Source organism: Elephantulus edwardii, unplaced genomic scaffold (genome assembly GCF_000299155.1).
Source record: "Elephantulus edwardii isolate Elephantulus edwardi_28Jun2011 unplaced genomic scaffold, EleEdw1.0 scaffold00231, whole genome shotgun sequence".
In the NCBI taxonomy this organism is placed as follows: domain Eukaryota; kingdom Metazoa; phylum Chordata; class Mammalia; order Macroscelidea; family Macroscelididae; genus Elephantulus; species Elephantulus edwardii.
The window spans coordinates 3,877,089-3,896,972 of NW_006399981.1; positions in this window are offsets into that span (position 1 = coordinate 3,877,089).

Genomic DNA, 19,884 nt, shown 5'->3' on the forward strand with positions numbered 1-19,884 from the left:
CCATAGTTTGTTATGGTCCATATAGTCAAATGCCTTTGCATAATCAGTGAAACACAGATAGACATTCTTCTGGTATTCCTTGCTTTCAGCTAAGATCCATCTATTAACAAATATAAATAATAATAATAATAATAATAATATTGTGGTTGCTATATGATACAATGCATAGGTTAGAGACATCTGTCATAAAAATTGGTTCCAAAGTTGTTAGTAAATTATCTATTGTCCTAAATATGTTGTGGTTGTTGTTGTTGTTGTTATTGTTGTAAGTACCATCGAGTTGTAGGAGACTCATAGCGACCCTATAAACAAAAGACCTGAATACTTGTATAACTTTCATCGTTTCTTCAGGTTCATAGGGTTTTTGGAGACAAGCTAATTTGGAAGTGGATGCCACTCCCACTTCCAAGCTTGTTTTAATTGGGAAGCTCCACCAAACACTGTTGTCCACCATGGGTAACCATTATCACACTTGATGCATCAGTGTCACGGTGTTCAGCATCACAGCAACCATGAGTTACCTCTGTACAACAAGTGGACAGACCATGACTATATAACCTAGAGGAATGTTTGACAAAAAAAAGTATGAGCCTAACAGTTTTTTGACCTTTACTGTTGCATGCTGTTTCTCACATCAAAGGAAAAGTTGGTTTACCATTAAATCTGGGCTGCACTTATGACATGCTTTGGCAAATACAGTTTGGCTAGACCTTGAAAATGAGTAGCAGTCACTATCTTTATTCTTCCCATTTGAAATCCAGTTGCCATATAAGAATTGTGAAAACCTAAAGCTTCTATACTGTAAGGAAGCCGAAGCTAGTTATATGAGCATTGCAGTGTCAGTCATGTGAGTAAAGCCCTATTGGACCTTTGTGACCAATCCAAGTCACCAGGTGAAAGTACCTGAAATGACCCTAAGTAACATCTTTTGGAAACAGCCAGCTGAGCCCTGCCAAAGTTCCTGACCCATACAATCTTTGAAAATAGAAAATAACTGCTAATTTTAAGTCATTAGGGATTGGGATAGTTTGTTACACAGAAACTGAATAAGTGAATAATGTGGAAATGATACATGGTGGATGAGAAAGGGCTTTGACATTCCTAAATTAAAAGGTGATTTGTAGTTCTTAAGCTCCAATTCCAGAGATTTAGAATTCCAATTCCGACTGGTTAGAAATTGGGCCCTGCAAGAGGTATATTTTTAAAGTTTTCCTTTAGATGCTTATGTAAAATCATGGCTTAGAACTACTGGTCCAACCAGAAACACAAGTTCTACACATTGGATCAGAAAGTTACAGAAAGCAATGAGATTTTAACAAGCCCAGTATCTTGGAACTAAGAAGTAAAACAAAGCAGCAACTCCCTCTTTTTAAGTTGTCTGTAACATACCACTTGAGTTTAAGCAAGTTGAAGAAAGGTAAATAAAGAAAATGGTTTTCAGAAGACAACACTTCTTCTCATACACAAGTCAGCGAAAGCTATACAGTGTATGGAGGGAAGGCTTTCGAAAAAGCTACCGTGGCTTCTTGAAATAATTGTTGTTTTCAGTGCCATTTAATTGATCAGGACTCATAGTGACCCTCTGAACCACAGACTGAAACCTTATCCCCTCCTGTGGCAACCTCCACTATGCTCAAACCTGCTGTGTCAGTCATTATTCTAATCCATGTGTACAGGGGCTTCCTTTCTTTGAGTGACCCTCTGTTTTTCCCAGCATTATGTCCTTTTCCAAGGATTTGTACCTCCTCACCATGTGTCCATTCCCAAGGACTGGTGCCTCTTGACAACATTCCTCCTAATGCTATCCTATGGAATATTTGATGTTTCAAAGCCTAATACTTAATATATTTTAGTTAGCAGCTCTTAGTAACTAATCAGAAGGTTGATGGTTTGAAATGACCAAAAGGTACGTCAGAAGTTAAGTTTAGCAGTCTAATTTCAAAAAAGCATAACCATTGAAAATCATATGAAGTTCAATTCTACTTTGACACAGTAGAATGACTATGAATCATCATCAATGTAATAGTAACTCATATTGGGTTTTGAAGGAAGCTCCAAAGCCTAGTACCTAGTAAATTAAGAATAAATATATTTAGAAAGTGTGTTTTCCCCCTGATTTAGCAAACCCACAAAATTCCTTCCATAAAGTGACTCTGACCTTAAAAGCTAGTAAGCAGTCATATAAGTACAGACTTTAATATATATATTTTTCCCCATCAGGAGAAGAGTGAAAATAGTCAAAGACTCAAGGAAATAATTAGTCCAAAGGACAAACAGCTCATGTGAACCACAGTGTACACTGCCCTGAGACCAGTAGAGTTAGATGGTGCCCGGTTACCCCTGTTGACAATTCTGATCAGAGTAGTAATAAAAAATCCTGGACAAAGAGAAAGGAAAATACATACAGAACGTAATTCAAAATCATTTAAAAAACCCCAAACACCCAGATTTAGTAATCTGGTAGAGATAGGTAGAACCTCCATGACTATGACTCTTAGACTCCCTTCAAAACTGAAACTGAATTCACATTAAAGATCACCTTGCATCCAAGTAATGAACAGACCTGTAAAGTGAATAATAACTTAGGAGAAATATGCTTCTTGAAACCACCAACCATCTGAGACCCAAAGAGTAGCATTTACCCCAAAGCAAAGCTTGAAAGGCAATCTCAAAGTTCAAATTCATTTTCATTGTGCCAGACCCTACTCCTAGCTGACCCTTCATTGAGTTTCATAAGGCTATTAATCGCATGCTAGGAAATTACCCATCTTTTCTCTTTAGAACTGCTGGTGGACTTAATTGCCAAAAAGCTGTGCAACCACCTATATAGACTACTGTCAGAGCCCCCTCAGAAAGTAGTAAGATATAAGAAATAAGGACAAATGGATATGGGGTACATAGGGAGGAAACAGGAAGATGTTGTTACATTGAGAAAATTGCTATTTTGTAACAATGTTATAAAATAAAAGGTGGAGAAATTATTAAATAGAAAACAAATTTGTGCTCTAAACTTTTACCCAAACCACAATTTATATTTTTTTAGAACCTTTAACGCATTTTCCTGAGCAATTTAATAAAACTTCAGATCAATATGTCTCTAGTTGCAAAATAACTAATCTTGCAACCAATTTTTTTTTTACTTTGCTAAGATTTTGGGGTTGTCTTTTGTGTCTCTTGTCACATTTTTAACTGACATTTGAATAACAAAACAGTTTTGACATTTTTTTTTTAATGGACTCAGGAGAGAAAGGAGTTTAAGCTTTAAAAAAAAATGTTGCACTTCAAAGTCATTACGGAAATATGTATGCCAAGCCGCAACACCAATTTCAAGATATTGACTTTAACCTAGATGTCAATATTCTAGTCACATAAGTGGAGTTTGACCTCCACTGATGGCTGGTGACACGTGACACGGTTCCAGCCTTTAAACCATTTATATCTCTGCTGAAGGCAAAATACACTCTGCCTCTAATGGTATATAGTGTTCAAGTTTTTCAATCCAAAATTCTGGATTTAGCAGAACCAAAAAAGGAAAAGAATATGGGGGTTTTCTTCATTGGAAACAGGCCTGCCTTTAAAACTTCACGTTTCAGAAGCTGGAATGAGACTCCTAGTGATTTTCATGATAATCATTGCAAAGTGGCCCTCTCATCTTCCAGAGCACCTCGTAGATGACCACGTGTGGGATTGTTGAGGAGTGCTGATTAGTGAATGAATCTCACAGAGAAAAACTGAGAGGACTCAGAGAGTCCCTGGGCACTTTGCAGGAGGGTGGTGCACCCTTGAAGCCAGGCACCTTAAGCTTTTGGACGTGTTAATATGAAATCCTTTTTCTTTTCCTTTTTTTTTTTTTTTGCTCCACTTTCCCCTTATGTGGTTTTTTTCCCACTTCCAACTCGCTGACCTGATTCTCTAATTTTCTCTCCTCTGAGAATATACTTTTTCTTAAGTTATTTTTTTCTCTCTCTGAAATCCACACCACTCCCCCTTGCCTTCTGATTTCCTTTTCTGTCTGGAAACCACCTTGGCAGTTGTAATTAGCCCGAATGCTTGAGGGAGAGAGATGGGCTCTCCTTAGGAGCTGGCCTGGATAAAGCAAGAATGTGCAGAAGAGAATCCCAGGGCTGTAAACTGATTGAATCTTTCTCTGCTTTTCATCCATTGTAAAGAAGCAGACTCTGATGCAGGTCTTTATGTTGTTCTTTATAACATTCACTGACCCGAATGACACATTCTCAGTATGTTGTGCTAGATATCCTTTCTAATCTATTTTTTTGACCATCTAAAGAGCAGAAATACACAATTTTTAAGTGAAAATTTAGCCACTTCCTGATTTTTGTCTTCTTTTTTATTTTTCTATCCCCGTATCAAATTGAGTTTGCTAAGAACTGTATGAGAGAGTTGTGCATTTCAGTCCTGCTAATGTTTCCTTGAGAGAGCTCTGGTGGCTTAGTAGTACAGAATCGCATGGCCAATGCAAAGGAGCACAACTGGAACCCACCAGCTCCTCTGAGGGGCAATGATGGGTAATCTCTTCTCATGCAATTTACTGCCTCAGAAAACCCACTGGAGGGTCAACTATGGGTTGGTACTGGCTTAACGCTAACTGACAACGATGTTTTCTTGAACAAATTTTTGTAGTTGGTTAAGAGCTTCGTTAGGTCCTTACCAATACTATTTCTGAAATATTATGTTTTCTGTGGTTTTTATGAGTCAATTTGTCAGCTTAGTTTCAATAATCATGATGAGTGTTTCATTTTGTGCTGTATTCAGAACTGTAGTCACAATATCTCAATTAATTACCACGGTGCTAGAGAAGAGTTTTGAACATAACATGGACTGCGAAGAATACAAATAATTCTACCTTGGAGAGGGTGAAATCAAATCTCTCTTTGGAGGTTAGAATTTTGAAGTTCTGTCTCACATGCTTTGGGCATGTGGCCAGGTTGGACCATTACTTGCAGAAGGACATCATTTTTGGAAAGTTGGAGGGACAACACAGGAAAGGAAGACCCTCAGTGAGATGGATTGATCCAGTAACTAGGGCAATGGGGTAGGAGTTTCAGAATCAGTGAGACTGGCTCAGAATAGGAAAGGCTTCATAGCTGCTGTACATAGGGTTGCTGTGAGTCACAGGTGACTTGACAGCACAAAACAACAGTAACAACCACCATCCAACCCTGAAAATAGTTATTGATAGTCCTAATTTACACAAATAAACACAAACCAAAAGCAAAATCTATTGCTCTCCATTTGAATCAGACTTATAGAGACCCTCCACAGGGTTTCTGAGATTACATATTTTAATGGGAAGAGACTGTCTATCTGTCTCTTGCAGAGGAGTTGCTGAATTCCAACTGACAACATTTCAGTTAACATTCCAACAGCATACAATATGCTACAAATGAAAAATCTGATGCTTATATATTATGACTTGCCCAAGCACCTTTAAATGTCAGACCCAAGACTCAAATCCAAGGGTGTATAGCTCCAAATCATAATAGTAAGCACAAGGTAAAATATCACCTTTTAAAAAGCAAGCATTGATAATTTTAATATTATTTGGGGAAAAAAGAGAGAAGTCATAAGGGGAAGACTGGCCAAAAGAACCAAGAAAGAAGGGAAAGGAAAAGGGAGAGCTTCTTGTCAATGAAGAACAATTGGGGCACGGAAGAGAAAGAGAAAATAACCATTCAGAATTGCTCAAGTTTAGGGGAAGGCAAGGGACCTCTGGTGGTCCAGTGGTAAGAAGTCTCACTATAATCTCGAAGGCATGTGGTTCGAATCCACCAGCCTTTCAGCAGGAGAAAGATGGACAATCTACCATCTGATTAACCACCTCTGTAAACCTGCTAGAGGGTCAGCTATGGATCGGTTCCAACTTAACAGTGCACAGCAACAACAACGGTAGGGGAAGGAAGAAAATTTCACATACTGTGGTTATGTTGTCAGGAAGCATTAGTCCTTGAAGAAAAGCATCATGCCTGGTTAACAAGATGTATTGACACAGTGACTGAGCTTTAAAACACAGCAGAGATATTGAGCAACTTCCAACAGCAGGAAACCTGCCCAGTTCTGTGCCATCTTCATCATCTCTGCTCTGCTTAAACTCATTGTTACAGTCATGTCAACCCATCTCATTTAGGGTTATCCTTTCCGTCACTGACCCTCTGCTGTTTTAGTTATGTTGTTGTTGTGTTTGCTTCAATGTAAGGATCCTTGGTGGCGCAGGCTATACAGAACTGTACTACAACCTGAAAGCTGAGTTTCTCTGGCAGTTTGAATCTACCAGCCACCTTCCAGGAAAGATAAGCAGTCTCTACCTGTATAGTTCCAGTTTAGGAAACCCAAAGCAAGGTCAACTATGATCTGTAACTGACTTTCTGGAAATAAGTTTGAGTTTAAAAAGGGATCTATCTGGTGGTACTTTAAAACTAATGGAAAGGTCAACAGTTTGAATGTATCAATTTTTCTGTGGGATAAAATAAATGGTTGCCTGTTTTGTAAAACTTAAAGCCTAATAAACCTTACAGAATAATTCTGTTTTCTTCTGTCTCTATAAACTGGAGTTGGCAGCAAGGATGCAACAAGAGTTTAATAAAGAGGGGATCATGCATACCCATGCTTATTGTGGCTTTTTCACAATAGCAAGGAGTTGAAAACAACCTAAGTGCCCATCAACAAACGAAAGAATAGAGAAGCTGTATTATATTCACATAATGGAATACTATGCTGCATTGAAAAACAAGGAACTCATGCAATATTATTCACAATGGGTGACCTTGGAGGACATTATGCTGAGTGAAGTATCTCAGTCACAAAAGGACAATTACTGCATGGTGCCACTATTGTAAAACAGGACTGCCCTTAGGGTTGGGGGGAGACTGAGAAAGATGGGTTCAATAATGTATACTGCATTGAAACAGATGAGGGAGAAAACTATTTAAAAGGGATATGTGATTAGATATTTGTGTCATGACAGGAGTCCAGAGCGAAAACTGCTTAGTGGAGTGTCCTGGAGGGAGGGATTGTAGAACAATGGAAGAATTTTTCTTTTACTTTTCCAAGAGGGTAGTGTACTGTGGGGGACGGTTGGGAGAGGAGAATAGTGTAACAATGAATGAATAGAAATCCAAAGTCTGTAAATTTTCATTGAAATTAATAATAAATTTTAAAAAAGGAGTGGATTGTGTCATCTTGGCCTGTATTCCAGCATGGCACAGACAATGTTATGTGTGAAAACCAGTTGTTGAGTTTGACACAAACAATATCTCTAAGTTGGTACAGGGTATGGTATCTGTACTGAGATTGTATTAAATATGTTGATTATCTTTGGTAGAATTATCATTTTCATAATGTTCAGTCTTCCTTTCCATGAAAAGGGAGCATTTTTTTCATTTAGTTAGGTCTCTTACTGTTTCTTTAGTAGTGCATTATACTTTTTATTAAAAAGGTCTTTAATAACTCTAATTAGGTTATTCCCAAGTATTTCAGTTTATGGTTGGTTATTATAAATGATTTTTACTTCTTAGTCTCTTTTTCCATGTTTTTTTTGTTGCTATAGAAAAATCAAACTGACTTTTGTATATTGATCTTATATCCTGCCACATTATTAAATTGGTCTACTATATCTAACAGTGTTTTTTTGTTATTGTTGGGTCTTTGGCGTTCTCTGTATAATATCCTTTCATCTGAAAATAGTGACAATTTTACCAGTTTTTTGCCAATTTGAATGCTTCTTATTTCCTTATCTTATTGCCCTACCCAGTACTTCCAGTACAATATTAAATAGGAGTGGTGTTAGTGGACAATTAGCTGCATGTACACTTTTCACTGTGTTGAGGAAATTCCCTTCTATTCCTATTTTGCTGTGTGTTTTAATTAGGAAGGGGCTTTAGATTTTGTCAAAACCTTTTCTGCATCAATTGATAGGATTATGTGGTTCTTGTTCTTTGCTTTGTTAATCCAATTAATTACTTAGCTTGTTTTTCTTATATTGATCATAAAAGTATTGCATACTTGTTATGAATCCCACTTGGTCATGAAAAATTATTTTTTGACATATTATTATATTCTATTGGCCAGGATTTTGTTAATAATTTTTGTTATCTATATTTATAAGAGAGCTATGTTGGCCTAGTAGAAGGAAGCTGTGCTACCAAGCCAAAGGTGGGTGATTGTCATCTGTGGCCCTTGGCCAGGTTCAAATTGTCTTCCTGTCAAACATTCTTCTAGGTGGTATAGCACTGGTCTGTGTGTTGCTGTACAGAGGTAACTCGTGGTTGCTGTGATGCTGAAGCCTGTGACAGTGATGTGCCAGTCGTGGTAATGGGCACCCATGGTGGATAGTGTTGGCTGGAGCTTCCCAACTAAATTAAGCCTGGAAGCAGGAGCGGCATCCACTTCCAAAATGGCTTGCCTCTAGAAACTCTATGTATGAACAGTGCTCAGGCTGTTCGTTCATAGGGTCGCAATGAGTCGTCTACGACTCAACGGCATTAAACAACAACAACAACAACATATTTATGAGAGACATTCGTCTGTAGTTTTCTTTGTTGGTAAGGTCTTTTTGCCTGGTTTCAGTACTAGGGTTATGCTTCAAACCAACCAGTAATTTCACAAAGTGGGTGTCGAGGTGGGACAACGCAGGGGTTTAGACCTCACTGAATGATACCAAAATAACTGTCCATAACATTTTTGTTTAGTGTTTCAGGAGAAAATTCATTACTTTTATAACAATTCATGTAGTTAATTATAACAACAAAAATATTTTTCTAAATCCTACCTTACATGCATAAATACACAACCAAGCAAAAACTCTATGCTAGCTTGCTTTTTGGCCTTTCTGTGTTGCAATCCCAACGGCAAGTGGCTAGAATTCACCAAATGCTCTGCAGGAGAAGAATGGAAAATGTCCTTTGCTGTGATTAACTGCCTCTGAAAACTCACCCGAGGGTCAGCTATGAGGTTGTTCTGAATCTGCAGCACACAACAACAATATGCAAAGGCTACACTTGTCTGCAAGGGGATCTATATTAGGAAGATGGACAGTCTCTTCCCAATAGATTCCACTGATCTTTTCAATGACTTTTATAAAGGGGAAAGTTGGACAATGAAGAGTGAATACAGAAGAAGAATCAGTTCCTTTGAATTCCGATGTTAGAGAAGAGTATTGAATATTCCATGGACTCCCCATGGACAGAAGGAGCTCTAATGGCTTGGTGGTAGGGAGTTGGGCTCCACGGGAAATGGATGGGAAATCTCCTCTAATGTAATTAACTGCCTCTGAAAATCTATTAGAGGATCAGCTATGGGTTGGTTATAACACGACAGAACACAACAGCAGCAACGCTGAGCATCTCAGAAACTATCTATGGACAGAGGGAGTTCTGGTGGCTTAGTGGTAAGGAGTCGGCTACTAATCCAAAAGTACACAGTTCAAATCCACCAGCTGTTCCATGGAAGAAAGAGGGGAAATCTCCTCCTGCGGAATGTGCGACCTTTGAAAACTCACTAGAGGGTCTGCTATGAATCAGTTCTGATTGGGGTGTATATAAAAACAGAAATGGGCTGTCAAAAAAAAAAAACAAACAACAAAAACTAACAAACAAATCTTTTAAAAAAATACAACCAGAATGCTCCTTAGAGGCAAGAATGGTGAAACTTCTCTCCTATACTTTGGGCATCTTGTCAGAAGTGACAAATCCTTGGAAAAAGACATCACTCTGAGTTAAAGCTACAACCTTGCTGGAAAAGGTGGATGGTTAGAGAAAGAGAGGAAGACTCTCAACAAAATGGATTGACATAGTGACTGTAAAAATGAACTTGAACATGTTGGAGATGTAATGATGGGACAGGATAGGGCAAGGTTTTGATCTGTTGTTTGTAGGGTCATTATAAGTCATAGTCAACTCTACAGCACCCAACAATAACAACAACAATATGCTCAGGTCAGAGTTATCATTATTGCTCAGTTACAATAACACTTCGAGGCATGTGACTTTATTTTCATGTATAGCAATATGCACATTGCTGGTGCTTTTACGGTCACTGATTTTGTCTAATTTTCTAGATTTTTTTTTTACCCACAGTACTGTGGTAATTATGATTTGGCTAAAGAGCTCCAGGAGCGTAGTTTGTAATGCATTATATTGTTAACCAAAAGCCTGCATCATCACAGGTTTGAATTAACCAGAGGCTCCAAGAGGAGAAAGATGGAAAGTCACCTCCATTTAAGATTTATGGCCTCAGAAGCCAGAGAGTCGCTATGAGTCTGAATCAAAGTGAGATATTTTTAAGAGTATCTATGAACATACACCAGAAATATTGTACATAGGGTCACTATGAGTTACATATGACTCGATGGCACATAACAACAACAACAATAATACCAGAAATATCATGAGAATGAAGTAGCAACTAAAGGAAAAGAAGGAGAAAAATTACAAAAGGCTTCCATTCAGTTACTACAGTAAAATTTGTAGTAGTATTCATATAAGAAATAGTGCATTTTAACAATTTACAAATACATTTAACATGTGATATGATTAAGTTGATAAAAAAACATTACTAAGGATTCAGTACAATTTTATATGGGAGGCGTTGTAGCCATGAGTTACTAGTGCACTGGGTGAAAACAATCCTCTTGATGTATGCTTTGTCTAACTCTGATTTTCAAAAAGTCTCCATCAAGTAGTAGTGTGGAGAAGGCCTTTCCCTTTTAGTAAAAAATGCATAAAATTCTAGTTTCCCAACAAATAAAATGCCATAAAGTTTCCCTGTCCCCTTTAATAACAACAAAAATGAGCAGTAAGAAATATGAAGACAGAGACTATTTTATTTATGCTCTCATATCCCTATTGAGGGTGAAGGCCATGATATTTTACTCCCTTTCACATATTTTGCTTAAATTTTATACGTATCTGTATAAATATTATAATTAAACACCAATTTATGTGGATTTTCTAAATGTGTATTCATTTATCAAAATTGACAGAATACACACTTGCCATTTGCTAGCACTGTTGATAGATGATGTCTTAAAACCAAGAAATCCCTTATTTCACAGACTGTTATACTAAGTCTAACTAAAGGCACTGTTCTTTAACCTGTACCAGGTGATTCTTTCATCTGTCCAAAAAGCAGTTATGATTCCAACTTTAGGCTCTATCTTTGATGACTTTTGGTATTCTCAGGGAGTTAAGTTTCCAAAGTCACTGTGGCTGAGAGTTGGCTGGCTTGAATAGAATCTCTAAGACAGGCATGGGTGAAATCACAGGAGCTCATGGCCACTGGTCATCGGACATGTAGGCGTCTATAGGAAATGTAATTTCATCTTACCTTTGAAGTTCATGTTGAGAAGATCATTCACTTTTGTGACCATGGCATTGAGACATTTTTGTAATTTCCCATTGCCTGAGGGCTTTCCATGGTGCATTAAGTATCTCTGGTGTTTAAATAGAATTACAGCCTATTAAATCTATGACCCACAAAATAGGAAGCTTGGCAGGCACAAAAGAGTAATTCACAGGAACAGTTTTCTGTATGGTTATTTCTCTCTAAAATAGGGCAGGGGGAAGTGCCTCTTAAGTAAAAGAACAGATTTTAGGGGTCTTTGAAATCATGGAGAAGTTGAATCTAAAGTGGAAGCACACCCAATTACTTATACCAATTAAAATACTGATATATTTTAGCATATGGCAAATGTATCTAAATGTGTCTATCGTATTACATATTCAACATATTAGAAGTCATTGACTTAGGATTCATGACTCTTTACTTTCCATGCCAAATCTGACCACACCTGTGTATAAACTACTCAGAAAGAACTTCTCATTGCAATAAAAATATCCCCAACAAGAGACTGCTATAATTTTGCTTGGCATTGGTCTTATGAAGTGACTCACCGACACTTTTAAAAGACTTTCCCCCATATTGAATAAATAAGATATAATCAGATCACTAAAATGCAGTAACGAACTGCACTAACCTTTATTCACTCTGAGCCAGAAGAAATGCTGTGTTTTATATTCTGAAAGGAAGTTGTTTTTTCTTCTATTAACCTACCATTAGAAAAATCACCATGTGACTTTTGGAAAGAGTTTCAGACCTTAGTGTTAATTTTATTAAGCAGTATAAGGAGAAAGTTGTTTGAATCATCATGTAATAATTTGGGCCTCTGTGTCTCAATATTCATGGCTCTAAGGAGTGAATAGTCAAATGGCCATTTTGACAAAGAGGAAATTAATCAACCCAGTGTTATTCAGACCCCAAAGTAACTTACTGTGATGATTCTAATTTTAAAAATTAGGGTCTTTTAAAAAACGTATGCTAGGAAATCTAGAATGTTTGGAGATTTTGTGTAATGTGGATGAGAAGAGAACCTTGGAAACTCCAAAGAAAACCAGTACAAATTTTAGAGCATTTTATACTAAGTTTGCAGTTTACACAATGAGGGCAACTTTCCTACAGACCCCTAGAACACTGCTGTTCTCGTTAGCAAAACTGGGCAATCCTACTGAGGGAGCACACCACATAATTCGTCAATGATTTCTGGGTAATTTAATGGAAGAAAGGAGAAAAAACTCAGACCTATCTGCTGAGTAGCTACACTATCACAGACTTTATTAAAGAATATAGTGTCTTTTATCTCCCCTCCCCTTTAAATCCTGCTTGTTAAAGCTGTTTCTTCTAGTCTAAATGACAATCATTTCATTGCATCAAAACTGTCTGTCTTGGGTGATAAATTCATAGTCACTTAACAAACAATAATAACTACCTATTATGCCTCTAAGTGTTTTGTATTGTGCAAGAGATAATAAATAGAAAGCCCAGCATTCAAATTGCTCACAAATCCATTGAGGAAATAAAAAGATGAGCCAAGAACTGTAATTCTTTTTTTCTTAAATAAGTATTTTTTTATTGTGATTTTAACAAAAATTTACAGAAAACTTGCTGTTTCATTCATTCACTGTTGCACAATTTCCACCCTCCCTCCACCCCAGTCCACTTAGCTCTGGGCCTCTTGTTCTGGACTATTGTAATACAAGTAATGCTTAATCATATATTCCTTCTTAACAGTTCTTTCCCTCATCTGTTCCAATGTAGTGTTCATTCATCCTGACAAGTGTTAGACTACACAGTCTGATAGGATCCCAAGGAAAAGACAGAAAGAAACCGTGTGTTTCCTTCCTACCATATACTCTGTATAGGCTTTAATCCTCAACACCAATGATTCATGGTGCACTGTGTTGAGTGTGTTAATTATGTTATATCAAATTTCTTTTTTTTTCTTCTTTTTCCCCTTTTTTTTATTATTAAATTTTATTAGTTTTAATGAACATTTACAGAGATTTTGGGTTTTCATTCATTCATTGTTGCACTGTTTTCTCTACCCTCCTCCCAGTTTGTTCTTGTCCAAATGCCACAGTGCTTGTCAAAGCCAGTTCTGATTAATCTCCTTTGTCAGTGTGTCCCTTGCCATTCCCTATCACTCCTCCCTGAGAGAGACTTCACCCTGATTCATAAGGAAAAGGGGATGGAGTATTCTCTTAGCTAATTCCTGCTGAAAAGGGACACTGTGGGTTTCAGGGTAAATGTCTTCTCTCACTACTCCAAAGGGCCCCCTTGGCACTAGAAAACACATAGACTATTATAGAGATTGATTTTGGAATTTAGATGCACTGTTATCAATTGTGCTTAGCCGTACATGTTCATATCCTTGAAGATGTATCATAGAAGTGTTGCAGCCTAGAAGATACAAATTTAACTAACAAGTTAAAAGTGCATGAGTCAAAAATTGAAAAGCAATAATATTCTGAGTAGAGGTTCTAATAGTGGCACAAATCAAGTTATAGAGGTAAGGTGCTTCCATTGCCATCCTTACTCTAACTTAATTATTTTTTTTTTAATTTAAATTTGTTATTAATTTCAGTGAAAATTTACAGAGGCTTTGGATTTCCATTCATTCATTGTTGTAGATCTGTCCCCTCCCAAGGCTCTCCAGCACCAGACATTACCCTCTTGGAAAAGTAAAAGAAAAGATTCTTTCATTATTTTACAAACCCTCCCCCAGGTCCACTCCACCATGTAGCCATCGCTCTAGACTCCTGTCATGACCGAAATACCTAATCACATATCTCTTTTAAACAGTTTTCTCCCTTCTCTGTTTCACAGCAGCATACATTATTGAACCCATCTTACTCAGTCTCTCCCCAACCCCAAGGACAGTCCCATTCTACAACAGTGGCACCATGCAATATTTGTCCCTTTGTGACTGGGACATTTCACTCAGCATAATGTTCTCCAGAGTCAACCATTCTGAGTAATATTGCATGAGTTCCTTGGTTGTTTTTTTTTAAATTTAGGTTGTTTATTTTTCATTTCAATGAACATCTACAGAGATTTTGGAATTCCATTCATTCATTGTTGCACCCTTCTCCCCGCACAAACCCCTCTCCCTCCCCCCCTTTGCTCCTCTCCTTGAAAAGCAAAAGAAAAACTCCCTCATTGGTACACAATCCCCCCCGCACCTCCCCAAACCACATCCCTACCCCCAAATATAATCCACTCTGCAACCCTCATTGTATACTCCTACGATAAAAATAATGCCCTTAAAATATAATACTTTTAGACTATTCTCTCCCCCATAGACTTCAATGCCATAAACATATTTCATCCAGTTTTTCTCAGTCTAGTTCCTTGTTTTTTAATGCAGCATAATATTCCATTATGTCAAAGTTGTCAAAATCAAAAACGACTCACATGTACATGTTGCCCAGTACAGAGGTCATATCTCAGTCGTCACGTGACATGTTAGCCATATTTCATATGATTGCTTATTTCCTCCTTCTTGAAAGACTCCTTCATTTTACGACTGTGAGACTACTGTCCTACTTCATATTCTGTCTTACTAGGCTTCTTTATTGATTCTTCTTTATTTTCTCAATGTTTAAATACTGGAATATCCCTGGATTCAGTCCCTGGCATCTCTTTTTTACTTCCCTTTTCTTACAAAGTAATCCTACCTCATTTCATGCTTTCAAATGTTGTCTATTGCTGACAACTCCCGAATGTCGGTCTCTATTCATAGTATTTCTAGAATAGTCTGAAGCATTTATCCAACTATACATACTAATAATTTTTTCCACTTAGAGGTCCGACAGATATTCCAGCTATCTCAGTAAATGGTCACTTTATCTCCACTTCCATAATAGCTTACCTCTGGAAACCCTATGAACCTGAAGAAAGTACGGAAGTTATACAGATGTCCAGGATTTTTGTTCATAGGGTCACTATGAGTTGCCTATGAATCAACAAAACTTAAAAACAACACCAACAACAGCAGAGAGAGAGAGCAGTTGGCCTAGCGGACAGAAAGTCATGCTCCTGAGCCAAAGGTGGGTGACTCTACTCCACGGCCCTCAGGCCCGCCTTTAATTGTTTTTGGTGAAACATTCTTTTAGGTCGTGTAACCCTGGTGTGTCCACTTGCCATACAGAGGTAGTTTGTGGTTGCTGTGAAGTCAATGCGATGAGTCAAATGTGAGAATGGTTACCCATGGTGAACAGTGTTTGGTGGAGCTCCCCAATTAAAATAAGCTTAGAAGCAGGAGTGGTATCCAGTTCCGTAATAGCATGCTCTGGAAACTCTATGAACTTGGAGAAAAGATGAAAGTTATACAGGTGTCCAGGTCTTTTGTTCATAGGGTCGCTTTGAGTCGCCTATGACTTGACGGCACTTAACAACAACATCTCTACAATTGCTCAAGTCAAATTCCTTAAAGATATTCTTGACTGTCTCTTTTCCACATATATTCTTAACATCTTCAGTGATTTTACACTTAACAATGTGCTTGCCTCTCATTACATGGAAAAGTCAAACAGGATATGCACCTTTGCTCTTTACATTTTCATGCCTTCTAAACTCATTCAGAATAAAATCCAAAGTTATTTCCATGCCTTGCCCATAGCCAACTCTTTATTTTCATCCTTTACACATTTTCATTCAAGTCAACAACTAACCAAGAATCCCCTACCTAAGCTACTTTGCACTTACTATTCTTTCTACTTAGAATACTTCTCCTAGTCTTATGCCTATAGAGCACAAATTCATACTTTAAATACTGCCTGGTTCAAAATCGAGAAGGGTGTACTCCAGGCACGTGTCCTATCTCCATACTTTTCCCAATCTATTTGCAAAACAAATTATCTAGGAGGCTGAGCTCTATGAGTAAAAATGCATCATTAGGATTGGAGGAGGACTCATCAACAACCAGCATTATGCAGATGACACAACCCTACTTGCTGATACTGAGGAGGACCTGAAGCACTTGCTGCAGAAGGTCAAGGACTGTAGCCTTCAATATGGATTGAAGCTCAACATCAGGAAAACAAAGTTTCACACAACTGGGCTGCTTGGCAGCATCATGACAGATGATGAAGAGATTGTTAACAACTTTAGTTTGCTTGGCTCTACAACAAGCAACCAGGAAATCAAAAAATGAATTACATTGGGAAGGTCCGCTGTCAGAGATCTCGCCAGAGTACGGAAGAGCAGCAATATCAGTCTGGAGACTAAGGTGTGCCTGAGCACAAAGTAGTATTCTGGGATTCCTGTTCTTCTCAATGTTAACCACATTTTGTTATAATCCACACAGTCAGAAAAGCCTTTGCATAGTCGATAAAACATAAATAGACATTCTTCTGATATATCAGTAAAGATATCTTTGGTGCCACGGCCTCTTCTGACAGTTCTTCTCCAGTGTACTAGTTCAGTCATTTTTTAATATTATTTTCAGCAATATTTGTTTACATGTGATATTAATGATATTATTGGTAATTCCCATTTTCTATTGGCTCACTTCTTTGGGGAATGGGAACAAATAGGATCTTTCAGTCAGTAGACCAGGCAGCTGTCATCCAAATTTCCCAACATAGACTAATCAGTGAGCACATTCAGGTCTGCATCTACTAACTGAAGCATGTCAATAGGTATCTCTCATCAATCCCTCGGCCCATACTTTTTGACATTGTATTCAGTGCAGTTTGAATTCTTTCTTCATTACTACTGCTACTTGGTCATGCATTATTCCCTGAAATGGTTCTGTGTCAGTCAACTCTTACTGATACTGTGGCTCTGTGTATTCTTTCCATCTTCTTTTGATGCTTCCTGAATTATTCAAGATTTTTTGTCTATAGTATCTCTCAGTATTGCAACTTGAGGCTTGTTTTCATTTCTTTTGGTTTGAGAAATGCCAAACAAATCCTTCCCTTTTTATTCTTCAATTCTATTTCTTTGCACATCCCATTATAATAGTGCATTTTGGAATCTCATATTCATCTCTTTTACTTCATTATCTCTTGCCTTTGTTTTGGCTTTTTCACACTCTAGTGAAATTTCAAGTTTCCTCGGACATCCTTGTTGGTCTTTCCTTTCTCTTTTGCCTTTCTATTGACCTTTTGCTTACTTTGTGGATGATATCTTTGACGTTATCGCACAACTCCTCCATTCTCCAATCATTGATTCTCAATGAATGGCTCAAACCTGTTCTTAAGATGATTTTTAAATTCAGGTAGTATAGATTAAAATTTGCATTTTTGTGAAGTAGGAACAACAACCACAAAAAAGTGATAAACCATTTGCTCGTTTGGAAAGGGCCCATCACCTGTGCTGAGTTTGGTGTAGACTGGTCTAACAGAGTCCATTAACCTCTAGAAATCTATTTTGAGTTGATCTCAAAAGTTCTAGAGACATGAGTTTAGTGCTAGGATCACTCAGAGACTTGTATCGTCTTGAATTGTCAATCCTGCTTTAAGAAACTTCCAGAGTTTGAGACAATTTTGAGTCCTTTCTTTGTAGAGTGATGAGTAAAACTCTACATTTTCAGAGGTTTAACAGCCGATCAGATCTTTTCCAAGGGCTCAAATAACTTGAATACTTTAGACGTGGCTGTTTGTTAAGTTGGAAGATTGTTGATTCATCCTGCTTTTGCTCAGATGGGATTTCACAATAAAGCTGCCATTCTCCCGGTGTCTTTGGCTCCTTGGATGTTTAGTCCAGCCAGGTCCTAAGTAAAAGCAAGAACAAATTTTGAAAAGTGGGTTGGGCTTAAGAAAATGGAGAGCAAACGTGCTCTGAATTTCACAGAACAAAGTGGAGCTCTGGCCTGTGGCTAGACTCAGGAGTAGATAGGCCAGCCCTCTTCCCTCTGAGAATGCTGTGGTGAAATCTGGTCTGCTTTAGCGGAGCTGTGGCATTTGAGTTTCAGCCCCACAAGCTTACAAAGTCTGGGATGGGGGTTTGGCCCCACTTCATGTTGTTCCTCCCTCAAGTTTGTCCGAGTGGGGGGAAGTCAAGTTTCAACTTGTGTATACTGAATCACTCAATGCTCGGCCTTTACCATTGCAACACCTCCTATTATTTATGGGGCTTCTGCTTTTAAAATTCAAAGTATGGCTTAACTGAAAATTGATAGGTTATCATTTGAAGGAGGAAATGGAAAATTCCAAACAGACAGCAGCTTAGCCCTAGGCAAAAGAAGTAAAACTTTGTGATCCACCTTTTCTCCTGGGCTTTTCAGCAGATCAGAGGGACTTTTTACTTTTTTGGTTTAATACTTCAATTTTGAGGAAGGAGCCAGATCAGGCTTTTTAGGATTATCTGACCAAGACGTGCTGAATACATTGCAGGCTTCATTTGGTGGGAGTCGGAATTGATGGTTAGGGTGCTGGTTCAGCCCTCTTGAAAGTCACAGGCAGAGGTGGCTCTGATAATTACATTATGACCGTGGATGCACACTTGCCTTGGGGATTTGGAGTGAGGCTTAATCAAATCTGGATTTGACATTTCACATCCCACATCAAGGATTTCTGCAAAGGAACAGCGGAGCATGGCAGCTATGCTATTACCTAGGGCTTCGTCCTGAGTAACAGGAAGAAACAGGTCTTGTTGAGACGAATCGTGTTGATGCTTTGGCTAGGTTTCTGCCTTGCTACGCAGCCCTTATAACTTCTGTACAGCACCATTGCTCTTTGTTGTCGTTGTTGTTAGGTGCCATCAAGTTGACTACAATCATAGCAACCCTATGAATGACGGACCTGAACCTTAGCCTAGCCCGCAGCATCCTCACAATCTCTGATCCTTCCCGGCCAGTGTTACAGTCACTGTGTCAACCCATCTTGCTGAAGGCCTTCTTATCTTTTTCTGACATTACATTCCCCACCATGGTGTCTTTTTTCAAGGATTGGTCAGCACCTCTCAAACTGTAGTGTGCTGGTTTGGACCTAAGATGGTGTGATATTGAACCCAAGACTCTTGTGTTTAGAAAGAGCATAGTTGGCAGGAAAATGTGTTCTTGTTCTGCACCATCCAGTTGGTTCCTAACTCACAGGGGCTCCATCAGCAATATTTTGTAGTATGTTGATCTTCTATGAACTTTGATAAATGTTGATAGTTGTAGAGGGGCTTCAGGCATTTTGTTCATAGGGTCTCTATGAGTAGTGCTTGATTCAAAGGCAATCAAAAACACAACATTGTGATCCATAGGGTTTCCCATTGGCTGATTTTGGAGATAGGAATTCCCATTCCTTTCTCTCTAGTCTGTGATTGTCTGGAAGTTTCACTAAAACTATGTAAAAACATAGCAACGTGCAAGCCTGCCCTGACATAGAGGTGGTAGCTATGGATAAGGGATGTTGCCTGGGAATTCAATTTTGTCTCCCAAACGGAAGGAAAGAATTCTACCCCTTAGTCACTACAATTTATCTGAGAAAGTAAAACTTAAACTCTGACTAAAAGCAAATAAATTTGTTCTCCTTTCATTTATCCAGTACCTAACATGTGATAGCACAATGAAGACAGACGTTGTTTGTCCTGGAGTTTTCA